The sequence below is a fragment of the Amia ocellicauda genome, chromosome 6 (genome assembly GCF_036373705.1).
Source record: "Amia ocellicauda isolate fAmiCal2 chromosome 6, fAmiCal2.hap1, whole genome shotgun sequence".
NCBI classification, from domain to species: domain Eukaryota; kingdom Metazoa; phylum Chordata; class Actinopteri; order Amiiformes; family Amiidae; genus Amia; species Amia ocellicauda.
Window position 1 is genome coordinate 43,375,109 of NC_089855.1, and position 17,429 is coordinate 43,392,537.

Sequence of the window (17,429 nt, forward strand, 5' to 3'; positions counted from 1 at the left end):
TAGTCTCACTCAGGCCACCATTGATCTTCAGCACACTAAACACACGACAGTACAGCAGCTGAATAAATTCTACGAACCGCGGGCCGACACCAACTGCTCTCAGCACCTGAAACAGGCACTGCGGCCGGCATGATGTCTCTGAGCCGCTTAGCCAGAGCCTTAGACAGGATCTTATAGTCCTGACACAGCAGCGCCACTGGCCTCATGTTCACAATGGAGGACAGATTCCCCTTCTTGGGCAGCAGGGTCAGAATAGCTCTACGACAGCTAATGGGCAGCAGCCCAGCTCACAGGCCCTCCTGCAGCACTGAGAGCAGGTCCGGGCCCAGCTCAGTCCAAAACTCTGAGAAAAACTCCACAGTGAGCCCATCCAGCCCCGGTGCCCAGCCCTTATTGAGCTCTTGCATTGCGCAGGTCAGCTCTGCCAGAGTTAGTAGGGCCTCCAGCCCCTTGACCCCATCCTGTGGGAACTTAGGCAGACCCTGCAGAAACTGCTGCTGCTGCTCCAGGCTGCCCGGCTCTGCGGAGTACAGCTCCCTATAGAACTGGGCGGCATGACTACACATCTCTTGCCCATCCTGCAGCACACGGCCCTCAGCCGTCCTCTGGCAGAGCATCACCCTGCTCTGCTGCCGCCTGCATTCCAACACAAAGAAGAACTTGATGGGCGCATCCATCTGTGTCAGGCTCTGGAACTGCGAGCGCACCATTGCTCCTCGAGCCCGCGTCCTTAGCAGCTCTGACAATGCCTGCTGCATAGCTTTGAGGTCCTCTAATGCCCCTGAATCTCCAGAGTCCAAGGCTCGGTGGAGCACCTGAATCTCTCCTTCAAACTCCTTCATAGATTCATTCAAGCTGTCAGTCCTATGCTCAGTTTACTTCTGGCAGTAGAGCCTGGTCTGAACCTTGCCAATGTCCCACCACTGTCTCAGGGAGGCAAACCTAGGGCGCTCTGATCTCTGCCAAAAGAAAATAAAAGAATTACAAAAAATCCAGTCCTGCAGCAAGCTATTATTGAAAAGCCAGTAGGCACTGCGCAGCCAGACAGGAGGCAGGGTGGCACTCACAGTGATGAGACAGTGGTCAGTGGTCAGGTGGGGGTGATATGGAAGCCACCGATCAGATTGACATGATGTCTAAAGGTATAAAATCTATCCAGCCTCGCTAGCGACATAATGCTAGAACCCGGCCTCACCCAGGTGTACTGTTTCACCTTTGGGTTGGCATTCTTCCAGACATCGACCAGATTGTGCAACTGTGTATTACCTTCCAGCTGTTTTGCCGACTGTGGACTGGGCTCCAAATGATTCCTATCTAATCTATAGCCCACAGTACAGTTCCAATCACCCCCCCAAAACCAGGATCTCCTTAGCCCCACAGTCTGCTAGCGCTTTACTGAGCACCGAAAATACTGACAGTCTGTCTCTCACAGCATTGGGGGCATAGAATTTAATAAACACTGTAGCATTATGTTGGGTGTATTTTGATTAGAGCATTTTAGCTCTGAGCTGATGCACTGATCTAAAGAAGACCTCTCCCCCCAAAGTTATCAGATTTTCTTAACTCATCAGCTTGGAACTGGTTTACATCAAAGTGACAATTTTGGGGAGGATGGCACCACAAATAGGCCAAATAGTTTGGAATCCTGCTATGAGATGTCTGGAGAAAGGGGCCTGTAGGTAATAAAAACTCTTTGAACTGGACGAGAGCCGAAATCCTGACATAGAGCTACGAACCCGGGCCAACCGGCATTTCCAAAAGATGGCAAGGATTGACATCATTCATAAATCAAGCCCCCCTCCAATAGAACACTGGGGGCTGAAACCGAAATCCAATCTCAAGAACTCAGGAACCAATCACCTATTGATCTGACAGGCGTATACAGAACTGCACACGGTCTCTCTCTCTCTCTCTCTCTCTCTCTCTCTCTCACCTGAACCAGAAACTCGCTGCCACAGCTCAACCTGTAGCTCTGTTGCCAGAACCAGAACCAGAAACCAACCAAGTCTTTGCCGGCAACAGAAGAGTTAAACTGGGTGAAGGAGATTGAGCTGTACTAAGAATTATTTTAAAGGACTTTATTAAATAAAGTACTTTACAGACTGTGCATGCCCGCCTGTGCCCACCTGATCAGTGGAGTTTTACAGCTGGACAATTGACTAAGTCGACTGTATACGAAAGTGTCAGTCATTTAAATAGCTACTGAGTCTTAAGAAACTCGACCCTTGGAACGAACAGGGCCCTGCTTTCCTCAAAGACTTTGTCTTCAAGAAACTATGGTGGAAACCCTGCTTACAAAGAAGATTTTGTGCACAACCTTGGAGCCTTCAAACCAGTGGAAAATCTGTTTGGAAAAGACTCTACATTCGAGAAACCCCAACTTCCAGGTGCATCGATTGAGTGCAAGTTCTTGGACAAAGCCGAACTGGACTGCCTTTGTTCCAAACCACACGGACCTCGTGCCGTGTGCTGTTATCTGAGCCCGAAGCCAGAGAGGCCTCTCTGCGACGAAGTTCAGATAAGTTTAACAGTTTGTGATTCATGACATTTGAGAAATCAATTAGAAATGTTAATCTGTGAGTCATAACTCTAGAATGTGTAATATCATTTAGTTTTCTTCAATATAAATCTGTGTTGCATTAAACTGTTTTGTTGATAATTTTAGAAATAAAATCTGTCAACACCGAGAAATATCTTCTCATTCCTGTTTAACTTTTTAGTCTGAAATTGACAAAAGTTAATAGACACCAGATTATAGGTGGCCCTGCCTATCTTTAATCATTGAATAATAATCAGTTAAGGGAAATTGTGGTAACAAGTAATGATAGGATCTTTCTCGGCACCTACGTAAATGAGACTGATATATATATAACGAGGAGTTACCTGACATAAATACTATCCTGCGTAGATATTTAATGTCTGACTAACAATACTAATGAGAGACTCACCTTCGTCTTACTAACCGGTATTGTAGTCAATGTGTTTATAACCTTTTTTGTTTAACCATTTGTGTGATATCATATGCGATCACATGGTCTTTGATTTGGTTACGGAAGTGATTTGTCTTTGAGTTGTTGATCTAGAGATGAATGTTAATTAGTTTTGCCCTTTTGTATAATTGGTGTAGTGCTACATTTAGTCTTTGTTTTTGAATAAATTTGACAATTTATATCTTTGGAATTGGAGTCTGCGTCCAATTACTACGGAAATTGAGTTCTACAAGATTACAGGACTCGTGATAAGGTGATACTATAAATTCACTTCTTGAATTGAAATTTATAAGTGTACCTTACGCTACAATAAACAGAACTATTATTTTGAAAGTGTGCAATTTGTAGCCGAAACTGAAGCACACCGGAGCCCCGGAGCGCGGACGGAACAGAGTCGGATTAGCTATCAAAGATAATAACTAATAACACAAATAGACACAGACAATAATAACAACAGTGGTGACAGCACAGCCGTGAAGCCAAATAACCGAGCAATTATAATTTTTAATAAACAATAAGCAATGCTCATTTTTTTCAGTCAATCTAAATAAATAGTTGAACTGAAAACTCATAGGTCAATTGGTTTCTCTTTTAAGATTCTTTTTAAAGGGAAGATGTGGTCAAGTCACAGATGTGCAATAATCATTTATTTTGACAAAAATAGGAAACTAATATCATTCAATTATATTACTGAAAATAAGTAATATTAAGCTTCTGCTGGATTACAGTAAGAAACAGATAATACCCATTTTCTTCTTTCTCCTCACAGTACAGCTTATCTGGTCAGTCTGGTCAGGCAGGAAGCAGTGTGTCTCTCTCTCTGTCTCTCCTCTCCAGCTCTGTCTTGTGTCTCGTTGCAGGATGAAGAAGTTAAGAGAACTCAAATTCTCTTTGTTTTCCCTTATATAAGGATTCCTTCCAACCAATAGCATTTTGCCACCACCATGACTTGGGTGCTTTATGATAATGTAATTATGAAGTGGGGGTCCCTTCGAATTTGGCTAGGAACCGATAAGAGGACAGGTCCCTTTTGGTCTTCTGGACATAAAGACAAGGTTACCAGGGGCTACCAGAGGCTAGCAGTGGCTACAAAGGAACTGTCCATTGCTTATATTTAAATAAATTATGTTATCCAATCAAAAAACATAACAGCCATTACTGTTATCCGTCAGTCTGGTGTACTGTACGCTCCTATACTGTACTATCAAGAGTATGCGCTGCACACATTCATATCGGTTTCCTCTTTAAGTAAAGAGGACATTTAAAAACCTTTACTTTAAATCTTCTATTTAACATTTACCAAATTTTATAATTGATAATTATATATATACAGTATGTTATTACATAATTATTTAAAAAGCTATAATTCTTCTAAATAGTTATTTCTGTTCTAATTATTGTAAATAAGCAATTATTTTTAAAAGAGAAGAGTCTGGAATAAGAAATTATGCAGGTTTTCCATTATGTAGAGAGGGAAAAAAAAACACAGAAACTGCATTCAACTTCCATAATGCACCATTTTGGGCAACACAAATGTTCCCATGTAAATTAGACTGAGTTGACTATCTAATTTACATAGAGGACATTTAGCACCCCCTGGATGTGCCCTGGATGTGCATCCCACAAATCTCCATCAACTGCAAGATGCTATCCTATCAATATGGGCCAACATTTCTAAAGAATGCTTTCAGCACCTTGTTGAATCAATGCCACGTAGAATTAAGGCAGTTCTGAAGGCGAAAGGGGGTCAAACACAGTATTAGTATGGTGTTCCTAATAATCCTTTAGGTGAGTGTAGATTGGACAGATATGTTGTTTGTTAATGAAATGCTCATTATCTGGTCCGGTGTCACGCTGAATCCAGTGCCCCTACGAGTCATGTGTCCCGGGTTGGTTTGTGCATGAATAAATTCATTTTCTTAGCACAGGGCGAGTTACACAAAACATACATATTCTACAGTAAGAGAAGATCAAATACAAAGTAAGATCTGTTACACTGATGTGCTTTGCGAGCGATCACACGCCAGCAGTTCCGACAATGTATTATTATTATTATTATTATTATTATTATTATTATTATTATTATTATTATTATTATTATTATTATTATGTATTTGTTAGCAGACGCTCTTATCCAGGGTGACTTTCAAAACATAGGAGCATTGCTGTGTGTCTGGCAACAGGGACAATGCAACAGTGATTTTAGACCTTCATCACAGACTTCATCAATAAGCACAATATCCCATCAAAGCATTAACATCACCTGAGATGGTCCAACAGTTTATTGATCTGCCCACAATTGTGCCGCAAAAACCAACAAAACAGTCGCATCCATAATCAATAGGCTAGCCAATTGTTTTTTAAATAAGAATAAAAGTAAAGATACGCCACAAAATGAGTGAAAATGTGAACTGTGTGCATGGTGACGAATGCATGTGAACTAATCCTGTATTTTAGTCAATACAGTGAAAGTGTCTGAAATAGCAAATCGGTGTAAATCCCTTAATGCATCAATACAAATAAATACAAATAAAAGGCTGATCTTAGCATATTCGTATACTTGTATGTTCGTTTCTGGTTTTCTACATGTGATTTCGTGTTTTTTGTTTGGTTTTTACAATGTATCTGTGCTGTGTGTAGACGCAGAATGAGTTTGATTATGATGTTAAATAGGGTTTAGAAACGTAGTCGCCTCGGGGCTGATTATTATTGCTGTGTTTCTTCACTTCTACTCAAATACAAAATTGAGGAAGCAGTGGTTAGTTCTGAATCAAACATATTGACCCCCTCACTCAATCTGTAAGTCCTGCAGCAAACATTGGAATATGCATAGATATTTGCACACAATTCTCTCTATCTCTCTCAATTTCAGTGCATTTGTATTGTGAAAGCAATTGGACATGCAAACATACATACATACATACATACATATGGAAAATAAACAATACAATTATAAATCACAATAAGATGTAATAAAGTACAGAAAAACAAAATGTAATAAAATGTGATCTTTAATACACACAAATATGTATGGCTGGTCGGAAGCGTCTTGGACTCGGGTTCCTCTTATAACGCTTTTGCCTTTTGTTAAAGCTTTCCATGGAGGGGAACGTGGATGAGTTTGTACCATTCTTGGGAGGCTCTGCCTTGTTGGGGTGGAGCTGTGATCCAGGTGAACAGCATATCGGGCATAGGTGGGCATGTGGGCAGAGGAGGAGGATGGCCGGTCAAGCAAATAAGCTTGCTAAGGTACGCAGCAGCAGCAAACAGCCCCCCCATCCAGCCAGCCAGGCAGTCTGGCTGGCAGTGACTGAGAGGTTGACAGACGGCAAGCAATGGAATGCACGTGCTCTGTGATGTCATAGCAGTCAGCTCAGAGAGAGGTTCGTGATGTCATCGCTGAGATGGCTGGCTCTGTGTGTCTTGCTGGCTGTGTGTGTTGAACCGTCTTAGAAATAAGTGGAGAGTCGTGGAGACAAAGCAAACAGTACTTTAATCGAGCCGCTCGGAAGCTCCACTGTCAGAAATAATTCCTTCAGTGAGGCTTAATGTTTACAGACATGAGTACAACTTTATAGGAAAAATGACGTAACATCTTATGGCCGTTAATCCAATCAGAAGATACAGGTCTGGCTCCGTTTACGATCTGTCCTCCCGTGAAGAGGTTATGGATCAAAAGCAGATGTCCGTCTTTGATGTGCACTAGGAAGATGCGATCCCACGGTCATCATTTACCTATTGTCAATCGCTCTATAACAAAAACAATTCCTCCCTATCTGGAGAAATGATTAAGTCATAAACAAATTCACAGCAGACATCTGTAGGCTATTTCGGCACTGTGTAATCTTTCATTACTGACAGGAGTTTCTAACGAACCAACCTTCTTCTCCCTTTACTTGTCCTGCTGAATCTAATCTGCTCAGTCTGTAAACAAAACTACTTTTAATGCTAGTATTAATATAAAACATTATATAATTATCACAAAACACTTTCTTCAATGTCCTATACAGAGTCTTCAAAAGCTATCAGACTTTAGCAGCTGGTGTATAAACACACATACGAGTATACAGCATTTTCTGCAGCGTCGCAAGACCTAATTTTAAACGTTGTTGATAAATTAGATAATTAGTGAGGACCCTCTATTTGCATTTCTTCCTCCATAAATGCTAAAATAAAGTTTTACTGACATTTAATTGACCCTACCACTGCATATGACACATCTGTAACATGAACGCTACTGAATGGCACATACATTGAAAACTACAGAGAATTGAGACAAATCCAATTTACACTTCATAAATAATCTTAAAACGTTTCCAAACAAGGCAAAACCCACTTGAAATACGTTCATTCACATTTTTGGTAAACAAAAAGAGAGATTGTTACATATGTTCCCTATGATGCATCTACAGAGCGAGAGACAGAGACAGAGAGAGAGACAGAGACTAACACAGCCACCCACTCACACACACATACACACACACACACACACACTCTATCTCTCTCTCTCTGTCTCTCACACACACATACATACACACAGCCAGCAAGACACACAGAGCCATCCAGCTCAGCGTTGACATCACATGACAATCCTCTCTCTTAAGCTGACTGCTATGACATCACAGAGCACGTGCATTCCGTTGCTTGCCGTCTGTCAACCACTCAGTCACTGCCAGCCAGACTGCCTGGCTGGCTGGAAGGGGGGGCTGTTTGCTGCTGCTGCGTACCTTAGCAAGCTTATTTGCTTGACCGGCCTTCCTCCTCCTCTACCCACATGCCCACCTATGCCCGATCTGCTGTTCACCTGGATCACAGCAAAACCCCAACAAGGCAGAGCCTCCAAGAATGGTACAAACTCATCCACGTTCCCCTCCATGAAGAGGAACCCGAGTTCAAGACGCTTCCGACCAACTATACATATTTATGTGTATTAAAGATCACATTTTATTACATTTTGTTTTCCTGTACTTTATTACATCTTATTGTGATTTATAATTGTATTGTTTCTTTTCCATATATATGTTTGTATGTATGTATGTATAAATGTATGTTTGAATGTCCAATTGCTTTGACAATACAAATGCACTGAATTGAGAGAGAGAGAGACAGAGAGAGAGACAGAGACAGAGACAGACAGACACAGAAGACAGACAAACAGGCACTAACACAGCCACCCACCCACCCACTCTCACACATACACACACACACTCTCTCTCTCTCTCTCTCTCTCTGCATGCTGGGAGTTCATAGGGGAAGTCAGTGGTGGTGGGAGGTTTGTTTGGAGAGAGTGTGTGTGTGTGTGTTTTTACTACTCTTTTTCTTTCCTTTTCTTGTTTTTTTATAGATACTTTTAAACGTTTGTTGGTTTTAAACGATTCGGGTTTAGGGGGTTGTTTTTCGATTTAGATCAGCATGGCGTTGCGGGCGGGGAGACGCCCCCCTTCATTTAATTACGAAACGCTGACCCGAAAGCATGGGCTTATACTCGTGTCCCAGGAGTAGGTGTCGGTAGAGGACTGTGCGATGGAGATCGGAAGGAAGGTCGGCTTCCAGAACATCGTCTCTGCGGCTCGAATGAATAAGGGCATCGTGGTTTTCCTGAATTCTGAGGCGCTGGTGAAGGATGTGATGGAGGAGGGGGTCACAGTGAAGGGGACCTTCCTGCCCACGCTCCCTCTGGCCACCCCGGCTGTAAAGGTGGTTACTTCCAATGTGCCCCCCTTCCTGAGCAACGATCTGCTGGCGGGGGATCTGAGTCGCTATGGCCGGCTCACCTGCGCCATTAGGAGGGTGCTGCTGGGCTGCAGCGCCCCGGAGCTGAAACACGTCCTCTCTTACCGCAGACAGGGTTTCATGGTGCTGGCGGACGGCGCCGATGAGTTAAGCCTGTCTCTGAAGTTTAAGATCGAGGGGTTAGTGTACGTGGTGTTCGTGTCAACTGATACCATGAGGTGTTTGAGGTGCGGGGCGCAGGGGCACATCAGTCGCTCTTGCCCTCAGGGAGAGGCTCCGGCGGCCGGGCGAGAGGAAGGTGAGGAGCAGGCAGGGCCGTCTGGTGTCGGCTCTGCCGGCCGGGGGAGCAATGAGGGGGAGGCGGTGGCAAACGCTACTGGCCTCGGTGCGGACAGAGTAGGGGAGCCTAGTGGGGAAGCTGCTAGCAGTGAGAATGCAGAGCAGCCACGGGCTCAGTTAGCCGAGGAGGGAGCTGCTGTTGCTGCTGATGCGGCCGCCACCAAGACTGAACACTTAGCCAGTGATGATGGGTTTAAAGTGCCCAGGAAAAGACAGCAGAAGCAGTCTGCCCCGTCTTCTGAGGCCGTTGATACAGTTGTCTAAAAAGGCGAATATTGCGAGGACGGCTGGTGAGGAGGATCTCGGAGACGGTGTGGGGGCTGTGGTGCGGCGGGACTCCCAGTCAGGGGAGTCTGTCTGGGGGAACCTGCCGTCTCAACCCAAGGTGGCCGACCGGCTGCGGCGCCGGAAGTCTGAGTGCAGTGCTGCGGCTGTGGAGAGCGCAGACTCGGACAGCGCTGCTCAGGGGGACATCGCTGACTCCCAGGGCGAGCCCGCCTCCACTGACACTGCGGGATACAGTGCTAAAAGCATTAAGGATTTTTGAAGAGAGACCAAGGAAAAGAGGAATATAGTTTTAGAAAACTTCTTCCCTTATGCAAAGCAGTTCCTGGCATCTGCACAAGTGATCCTGCAGGATGTGGCACTCGCGGAGTTTAGTGAGCCGGAGTGCTACTGGTTAAAGAAGTGGAAAGAGTGTTGTCAGGACTGCTTTGCAATCTAAAGATGATGGTTAATAGTATGTTTTTTTATGTCTCAATTTTTATTTGTACAAGAGACGCACGCAGACAGTGTGAATGAGTGTGAGTGGCAGCAGGAGTGGAAAGGAGAGAGTGTGTTTAGCCAAGGGTCTAGTGTGAGTGGGGGAGTGGGGATTTTATTTTCACACACTTTTAAAATGGATTATTTTAAGAAAACAGAGTTTGTTGGTGGAAGATTGTTGATGGTAAAGGCATCAATGCCCACCTATGCCCGATCTGCTGTTCACCTGGATCACAGCTCCGCCCCAACAAGGCAGAGCCTCCCAAGAATGGTACAAACTCATCCACATTCCTCTCCATGGAAAGCTTTAACAAAAGGCAAAAGCGTTATAAGTAATGTAGAGGAACCCGAGTCCAAGACGCTTCCGACCAGCCATACATATTTGTGTGTATTAAAGATCACATTTTATTACATTTTGTTTTTCTGTACTATATTACATCTTATTGTGATTTATAATGATATTGTTTATTGCTTTGACAATACAAATGCACTGAATTGAGAGAGAGAGATAGAGAGAGAGAGAGAGGGCACATCTGTAACATAAACTAGGGAACATTCGTCACATGCTTAGGGAACATTCATATCATGCAGGGAACATTTGTAAAACGAATTAGGGAACCTTTGTGACATACTAAAAGGACATACTGGTAAGATGTTGGGCACATTTGAAACAACAAAAATGGCATTTGGTTATTTATTAGGGACATTTATACCAGTCTTAGCAAATATCTATGCATATTCCAATGTTTGTTGCAGGACTTACAGATTGAGTGAGGGGGTCAATATGTTTGATTCAGAACTAACCACTGCTTCCTCAATTTTGTTTTAAACATAATTTTAAAAAAAAGTGGGCTATACATTGGTCTGGAAAAAGGGAGCAGTGGTCCCTAAGACAATTCTTTTAGTTTTTTGACACAATTCCAAAAACCCATTTTCTGTAAAATATGTTATCAACTTGCATTAATATATCATCCAAACTACAATCATACTAATCATGAAGATGTTCATATTATTACATTCTAAGGGTTCTAGTCTATTGTGTATTGTATTTATTCTCAGGCCCTTCTCTTATGTTTTACAGTTGTTATTATTATTCCGTACAATACGGGGATTAAATTAAGTATTGGTTACAGTTATGATACCTACTTCAATGTTCATATGCATACAGTTTCTGAGGTCTGGACCACTGCACAGTAGTCCCTGGAGTTGTAGTCCAGACCACTGCAAAATTCGTGCTGAAGTGATCTGGATCACCACGCAATGGCCCAAGGACCACTGCAAACTTGGATTTCAATGTTTTTGTGTAATCCATGTTGCAATAGCAACTACCATGTTCCTTTGTGGTGAGCTGGTTAATTCTGATCTGGGAAAACCACAATCCTGCAGGTTTAATAAGTCTCTCTACACATCAGTCCCTGAGTACCTTCAACCAATGGTCATTTTGACCAATTAAGCCCAAGAATTGAGTCAATTAAGTTGTCATGGACTACCCAGTAAAGACGTGAACTCACGACTAGGTCACACTGTGAGCTCTCCAGAGCAGACATTACACTGAGCTCAGTGTGAGCTCACTTAGCGCTTTTCCACCGACATGGTGCCGGTGCTGGAGGCCGAGTTGCAGTTACAAATACAATGCCGAGCACAGCAGTGCAGCGCCACTACTCCTCTCTATCCACCACACAAAGACGTGCGTCACTCTAACCTGTCCGGCTTTACAACATGCAACTCAAATAATATGTTCTTAGGGGAACAACATAACACATAGCGATTTCTCCCTGCTATAAAGTAAAATAATGTATACAGTGTTTCTAATTTCTTTTACGATACCTTTTCATAGATATTTATATTTTTCAATAATAAACTAATGTCACAGTCTTCCCCCACTTTATTTGAAACGTCCTCGTTTCTTAATTACATAAATCATACAGTATTTCTAATGTTACATTTATATATATATATATATATATATATATATATATATATATACTTAGATTTTCCAAATGATAAACTGATGTTGCAGTAATTAAATCACAATAGATGTATGTCAGTACAATAGGAACTTTTTTTTTTTTTTAAGAATGACAAATTAGGAGCCATTACTGTATTGAACTGTAATGTAACATGAAAACAGGTATAAACCAAGAAAGAACTAAATCTTTAAACTTGTCAGGTTTCAAAACTTTACGACCACTAGGTACATCCAGCAGGTAATGCCACAGGAGTCTGGGGTCGCTGAGGTAAGACACAGTCTCTGGGTGCACTGTGACTTGGGATTCCCGAAGGCTGGAAGAATGGGTGACACCTGGGCATGGCTCAAGTGCTAGAGCAGGCTGTGGAACAACACCTGGAACAGGTAGCATATCCCTCTGGACAGGAGCTGTGGAATAAAGAAGAGAGAGAGACGGCATCGAGTGATGACTGGAGCTCGCTGGAACTGGAAGTGGGTAAGGGACGTCTCCAGAGAAAGCCGTCAGTGTTGATGGCGGACTGACAGGTGCATCATCAGGATCTCTAAACAGCTGTGGAGGCGCTTCTGGATGAGTTCGTTCAGTCCCTAAATGTCCACTGAAGACATTTCCATGCAGGTAAGTGAGGGCTGTCTGAATGAGGGTTTCAGGAAGAACCAATTGGTAAGTATAGGCTTTCTGCAGAAAGGTTTAAATTTTTTGACAGAGGATCCCATTTTCCAAAGACAGGTGAGGAAACTCATACCAGAGCTTTTTCAGAGCTGACGGGGAGTTTTTGATTCGTCGTGCAGTAGGTCTTCGGTTATCCATTTCTTTCCATTCCATCGCAGTTCTCAGAATGACATCCGCTTGTTGTTTCTGCTTCAGTTCATCAATGTCTATTGCTAAATCTTCACAGGTTTGTCTTACAGGAACAGCTTGTTCAGGCTGTAGTTCAGAAGATAAACTGTTTTGCATCTTTTTGGGCAAAGTTTTTAACGAATCGTCTGTAATAGGAACAGAGACCCACAAAAGCTCTCACCTCAGTAGGTGTTCTTGGTGTTGGCCAATCTTTCAATTTGTCAAGCTTCCTGGAATCTGGTCTGAGACCACCCTTGGTGATTACATGTCCCAGGAAAGAGACTTCATCCCGTGCAAGCTGACATTTACTGGCCTTCAGCTTTAGTCCTGCTTTTCAAAAGCGAAGAAAGACATCTTCCAAACTCTGCAGATGTTCAGGAAAGGTTTTGCTAAAAACCAAAACATCATCCAAACAGATGAGGCAGATCTTCCAGTGTAGACCACGAAGCACAAGCTCCATTAAACGTTGGAAGGTAGGTGGTGCATTGGTCAGTCCCATTGGCATGACCTTAAAATGGTATAAGCCGCTGCCGGTGGTAAATGCGGTCTTCTCCCGGTCTTCTGATGCCAGCTGAAATTGCCAATAACCACTTGGCAGGTCCATGGTACTAAACCAGCATGCCCCTGCCAGGCTGTCCAAAGCTTCAGAAATCCGTGGTAAGGGATGTGAGTCCCGTATGGTGACAGGGATTAATTTCTTGATGCAATGCAAAATCTGTAGCTGCCGTCCTTTTTCTTGACTAAAACAACAGGTGAAGCCCAAGGGCTGCAGCTCTCCTCAATGAGGTCATGGGCCAGCAACTGCTGAACTTGTTTTTCTATTTCCTGCTTCAAAGCTGGAGAAGTCCTGTAAGCATGTTGGCGGATCGGTAGGGCATCTCCAGTTCGAATGTAATGCCTTACAGCATCTGTGCAGCCATAGTCATGTTCATGTGAACTAAACGCTTCACAATACTTCAAAAGTAAGTTCTCCAGCTGGTCCATTTGTGGATCACTCAATTTAGACTGACTGAAGTCCACTGTGGGTAACTTTGTGCCTTCTGTCTGCCTGATATTGTGCACAGTAGCCTCAATAACCTGGAACTCTTCACCTCCCTGATTTATCAGAGAGTAAAAATTTCCCAGTGGTGTGTTACTTGGCACATGGCAGTCGTCATTGGTAGGATTCATGACACCAATGGTTGTTAATCCTATCTTCACTGGAGACATTGTTCTGGCCACAAACAGACCTAGGTAGTTGCATGCTTCAGGTTCCAGTATTCCTAAGTAATTTGGAGTTGAGATTTGATTTTCTGTAAATGGCTGCAACTTTGCCATGATATTTATCTCAGTCATTGCAGGAATGTAGATTGGCACAAATGTCACAGCATTGCAACAAAGAGGTGTGATTTGCCTAGAAAACAACAGTGGGACTTTCCAGTTCCACAACTGTAATTGTCCTTGTACATCAATCACTGCATGGTGTTTCTGCAGAAAATCCCATCCGAGTATGACAGCTTGATTGGAATTTCTTATCACTTGAACATCATGATGACAAACCTCCTCTCCAAGTCTAGTACTAATGGTTAGTGTTCCAAGAGTATCAAGGCACTCACCAGTCACTGACCTTGCCAACACGTATGACTTTCTGATGGACTTTGTCTTCAGTGCTGGAATTGACACTCTTAAATTTTCACTGATCAAAGAAATTTGTGAACCAGTATCAATGAAGGCTTGAACAGCAGTGTCTTCAATAACAGCAAAACAATATTGGAGAGGTTGGAGAGTCTTTTAAAGCTGAAGCTTCAGACTCTGGGTCCCTGTTATTCAATGTAGTAGCTACTTGGCCCGCAGCACCTGCTACCACTCGTTTCCCTGATAGGTGGGATCCTCAGAAACAAAGCAAAGATGACGTTTGCTGTATCTGCAATCAGGCCTTCTCTCATGGTGATGTGGACTGGGTGTTCTCCTGGTGTACCTGTCCCTTGAGTGTGAGTAGGATGCAGATGGACTACGAGAATATCTTGAACTGCAGTGCTGATCAGGGTGAGATGAGTGATAGCGATTGCTAGGACTGTTAGTTATTGAATAGTAACGGTTGCTTGGTGATGGAGGCCACCTTTCATATTTTTGCCTATGTAGGGAATGATGTCCGGGTCTTGGTCCAGGAGACATGTTTCTATAAAGGCGAAGAAACATCTCCTTGTGATCTAGAGGAAGAATTATACCCATCACGGGATGCTTTTCTTGATGCACGATATTTCTCGTTTCATCCATTCTGGAGAGGGCTGACGGTCCTTTTTCCCCTCTTTGTACTGGCTGTGCACATGTTTGAGATTTTCTTGCTGTTGCTTCAACTGGCTCACCTCTACTCTGAGTGCTTTAACATCTGCAGTTAAATCTGCAATAGCTTGTAGTAATTTGGGGGATTCCTCCAACGTAGATGAAATAGACTTGCTTGACACCATAGCTGTTAGGATATTTCCAGATTTACATATAGATGGTTGTTCCAGAACCTTCTCATTTATTGTGCTTTAGAAATGTGAAGAGGCAGTTCTTAATGCTTCCTGACCCGCTCCCACTTGCAAGCCATTTTTAGGGCTTCCTCCAATCTACTTGCACCATGCTCATAACACTTTGCCTGCAGCACTGGGTCTAAACCAGCAACAAAACGTCTAAAACGCTCCATTTCAACAGCTGGCTGTCCGTAATTGGGAATCGCCTCTTGCACAAGTCTGCTTACTTCGGCTGCATAAACTTCTAATGCTTCTTTAGGCTGACGGGGTCTTGCATTAACAAAAGTTTGAAAATGCAGTAGGTTTTCTTTTCTTCCAAAGACTTATTTTAATGTCTCTACTGTTTTAGCATAGTCTTTTTTGCATTTCAGAGGGTAAAGAAACCCAGTATGACAGTGCATCAGCACTTAAACGTGTTGGTACAATTGTTGCAAGATCCTGGTGCTGTTTGTGCAGCTTTTACAGCCAATTCCAGACGCGTGTTCCACAGAGAGAAACTTTCTTTATCCTTCCCATCTCCGTGAAAGCAAGGAGGCAGCTCAACACGATCATGTGTTACTCTGTCGTATTCGTGCGTCTTTCTGCATTAATCGCTTAATTTTCATTTGCTGCGTCAACATTAATCAATCTGTCTATCGGATTATTTTTTTTTATACTTGTGTAATTTAGCTATTTGCGGTTAAATGACTTGACATAGCGGTTTATTACTTTCGTACGTTTTTTTTTATTATTATTTTCCGATTTTAACAGTACAGTTCACTCACCACCGACATGGTTTTGTCTCAGTCACCCGCAAGCACAGCTCACTGCATCCGGCCTCGGTAGAGAAAAAACAAAAGCAAACAATATCCCTCGCTGCCGCCAGTCTGTAAACCGTGAAACGAGTCTCTTCGGAGGTAGACATGTTGTTTGGGGTTCAGTTTACATCAGGACTCCTTGACACAATTTATTGTTCCTGGCACTTTTGTTTATGTCTCTTATGAACCGAGTTGCAGGTACAAATACAATGCCGAGCACAGCAGTGCAGCGCCACTACTCCTCTCTATCCAGAACACAAAGACGTGCGTCACTCTAACCTGTCCGGCTTTACAACATGCGACTCAAATAATATGTTCTTGGGGGAACAACATAACACAGCGATTCCTCCCTGCTATAAAGTAAAATAATGTATACGGTGTTTCTAATTTCTTTTACGATACCTTTTCATATATATTTATATTTTTCAATAATAAACTAATGTCACAATAATACCAATGAGCTTCAACAATGCCGAAAATAATAATGCGTTTATCTTTAATAGTGAAGATATTGTATAGATGTATATCTTTCATAAACACAAATAGGAATGCAACCTTCAGACAATCCATGAAAATGTAATGTAAACATTTACACTTCTTATAAATTCTATATATCAATTATATTCATAACCCTAACCCTATCAATAACCCTAACTTTAAGTTACAATTGTTCCCTAAACACTTATTTTGCAGGATCAATAAAAAACTGTCAGGATTTTTTAAACTTTTACTGACACACATAGTTAATAGCAATGTGATATAACTTTACGGAAAATAATAATCTGTATATATTTAATTGATTTGACAATGTTAAGATATAATGCATCTTTCACATAGGGAACATTTGTAACATGATAGGAAAAACAAACAAATGATGTAACTTTGAAAATATTCAATATTACAGCATACAGTATAATCAACACAGAACTGTGTCTATACTGAAAAGCTGTTGACATTTGAAAAGTGACAGAGGTTTGAATTTGAAAGTATCAATTCATAAAAGATACAATGAGCAGGAGCAGGAGCTGTGCGATCCATTACCCAGAGCACCTGAAGAACGCTCAGGCCAGGAAGAGTCTCAGACAACACATACTGAAGGACAACCCAGAGACTCTCAGAGCCGACTTCTCTCAGACTGGAGACCAGCAAGTCACCAGCAACCTGGTCTTCTACACCGAGCACACCGACGCCTGGCACGCTGCCATCTGTCAACTGTACAGGCACATTAAAAATAGAGGCATCAGTAAAGGAAGGCAGGTGTCAATCAGTGAGGAGGACGACCCAGACACCTCCATGCTGACAATCAATCTGTACCACACTGGAACAGTCTTAATACAGGGCAGCGAGAGCAGCCTGGGCACCTTTGAAAATCAGTTCCACTCACTGAAAACGCTGGCTGACAGAGAGAAAAAGGAGAGACATGTCCAAAAGAGCACAGACGCAGCCACACAGGAGGACAGTCCAGCCCCACACTGCCCTGCCAACGGAGGGGAGAGCGCCGCGCCA

At 42.8% G+C, this 17,429-nt stretch overlaps 1 non-coding gene across 1 annotated transcript; it reads right to left on the reverse strand.

The window, feature by feature from the left end:
- Positions 1 to 10,064: 10,064 nt before the first annotated feature.
- Positions 10,065 to 10,179, reverse strand: LOC136751996 (U5 spliceosomal RNA). The gene has a single exon (XR_010817179.1). It is a non-coding gene; the product is annotated as a U5 spliceosomal RNA (small nuclear RNA).
- Positions 10,180 to 17,429: the final 7,250 nt, after the last annotated feature.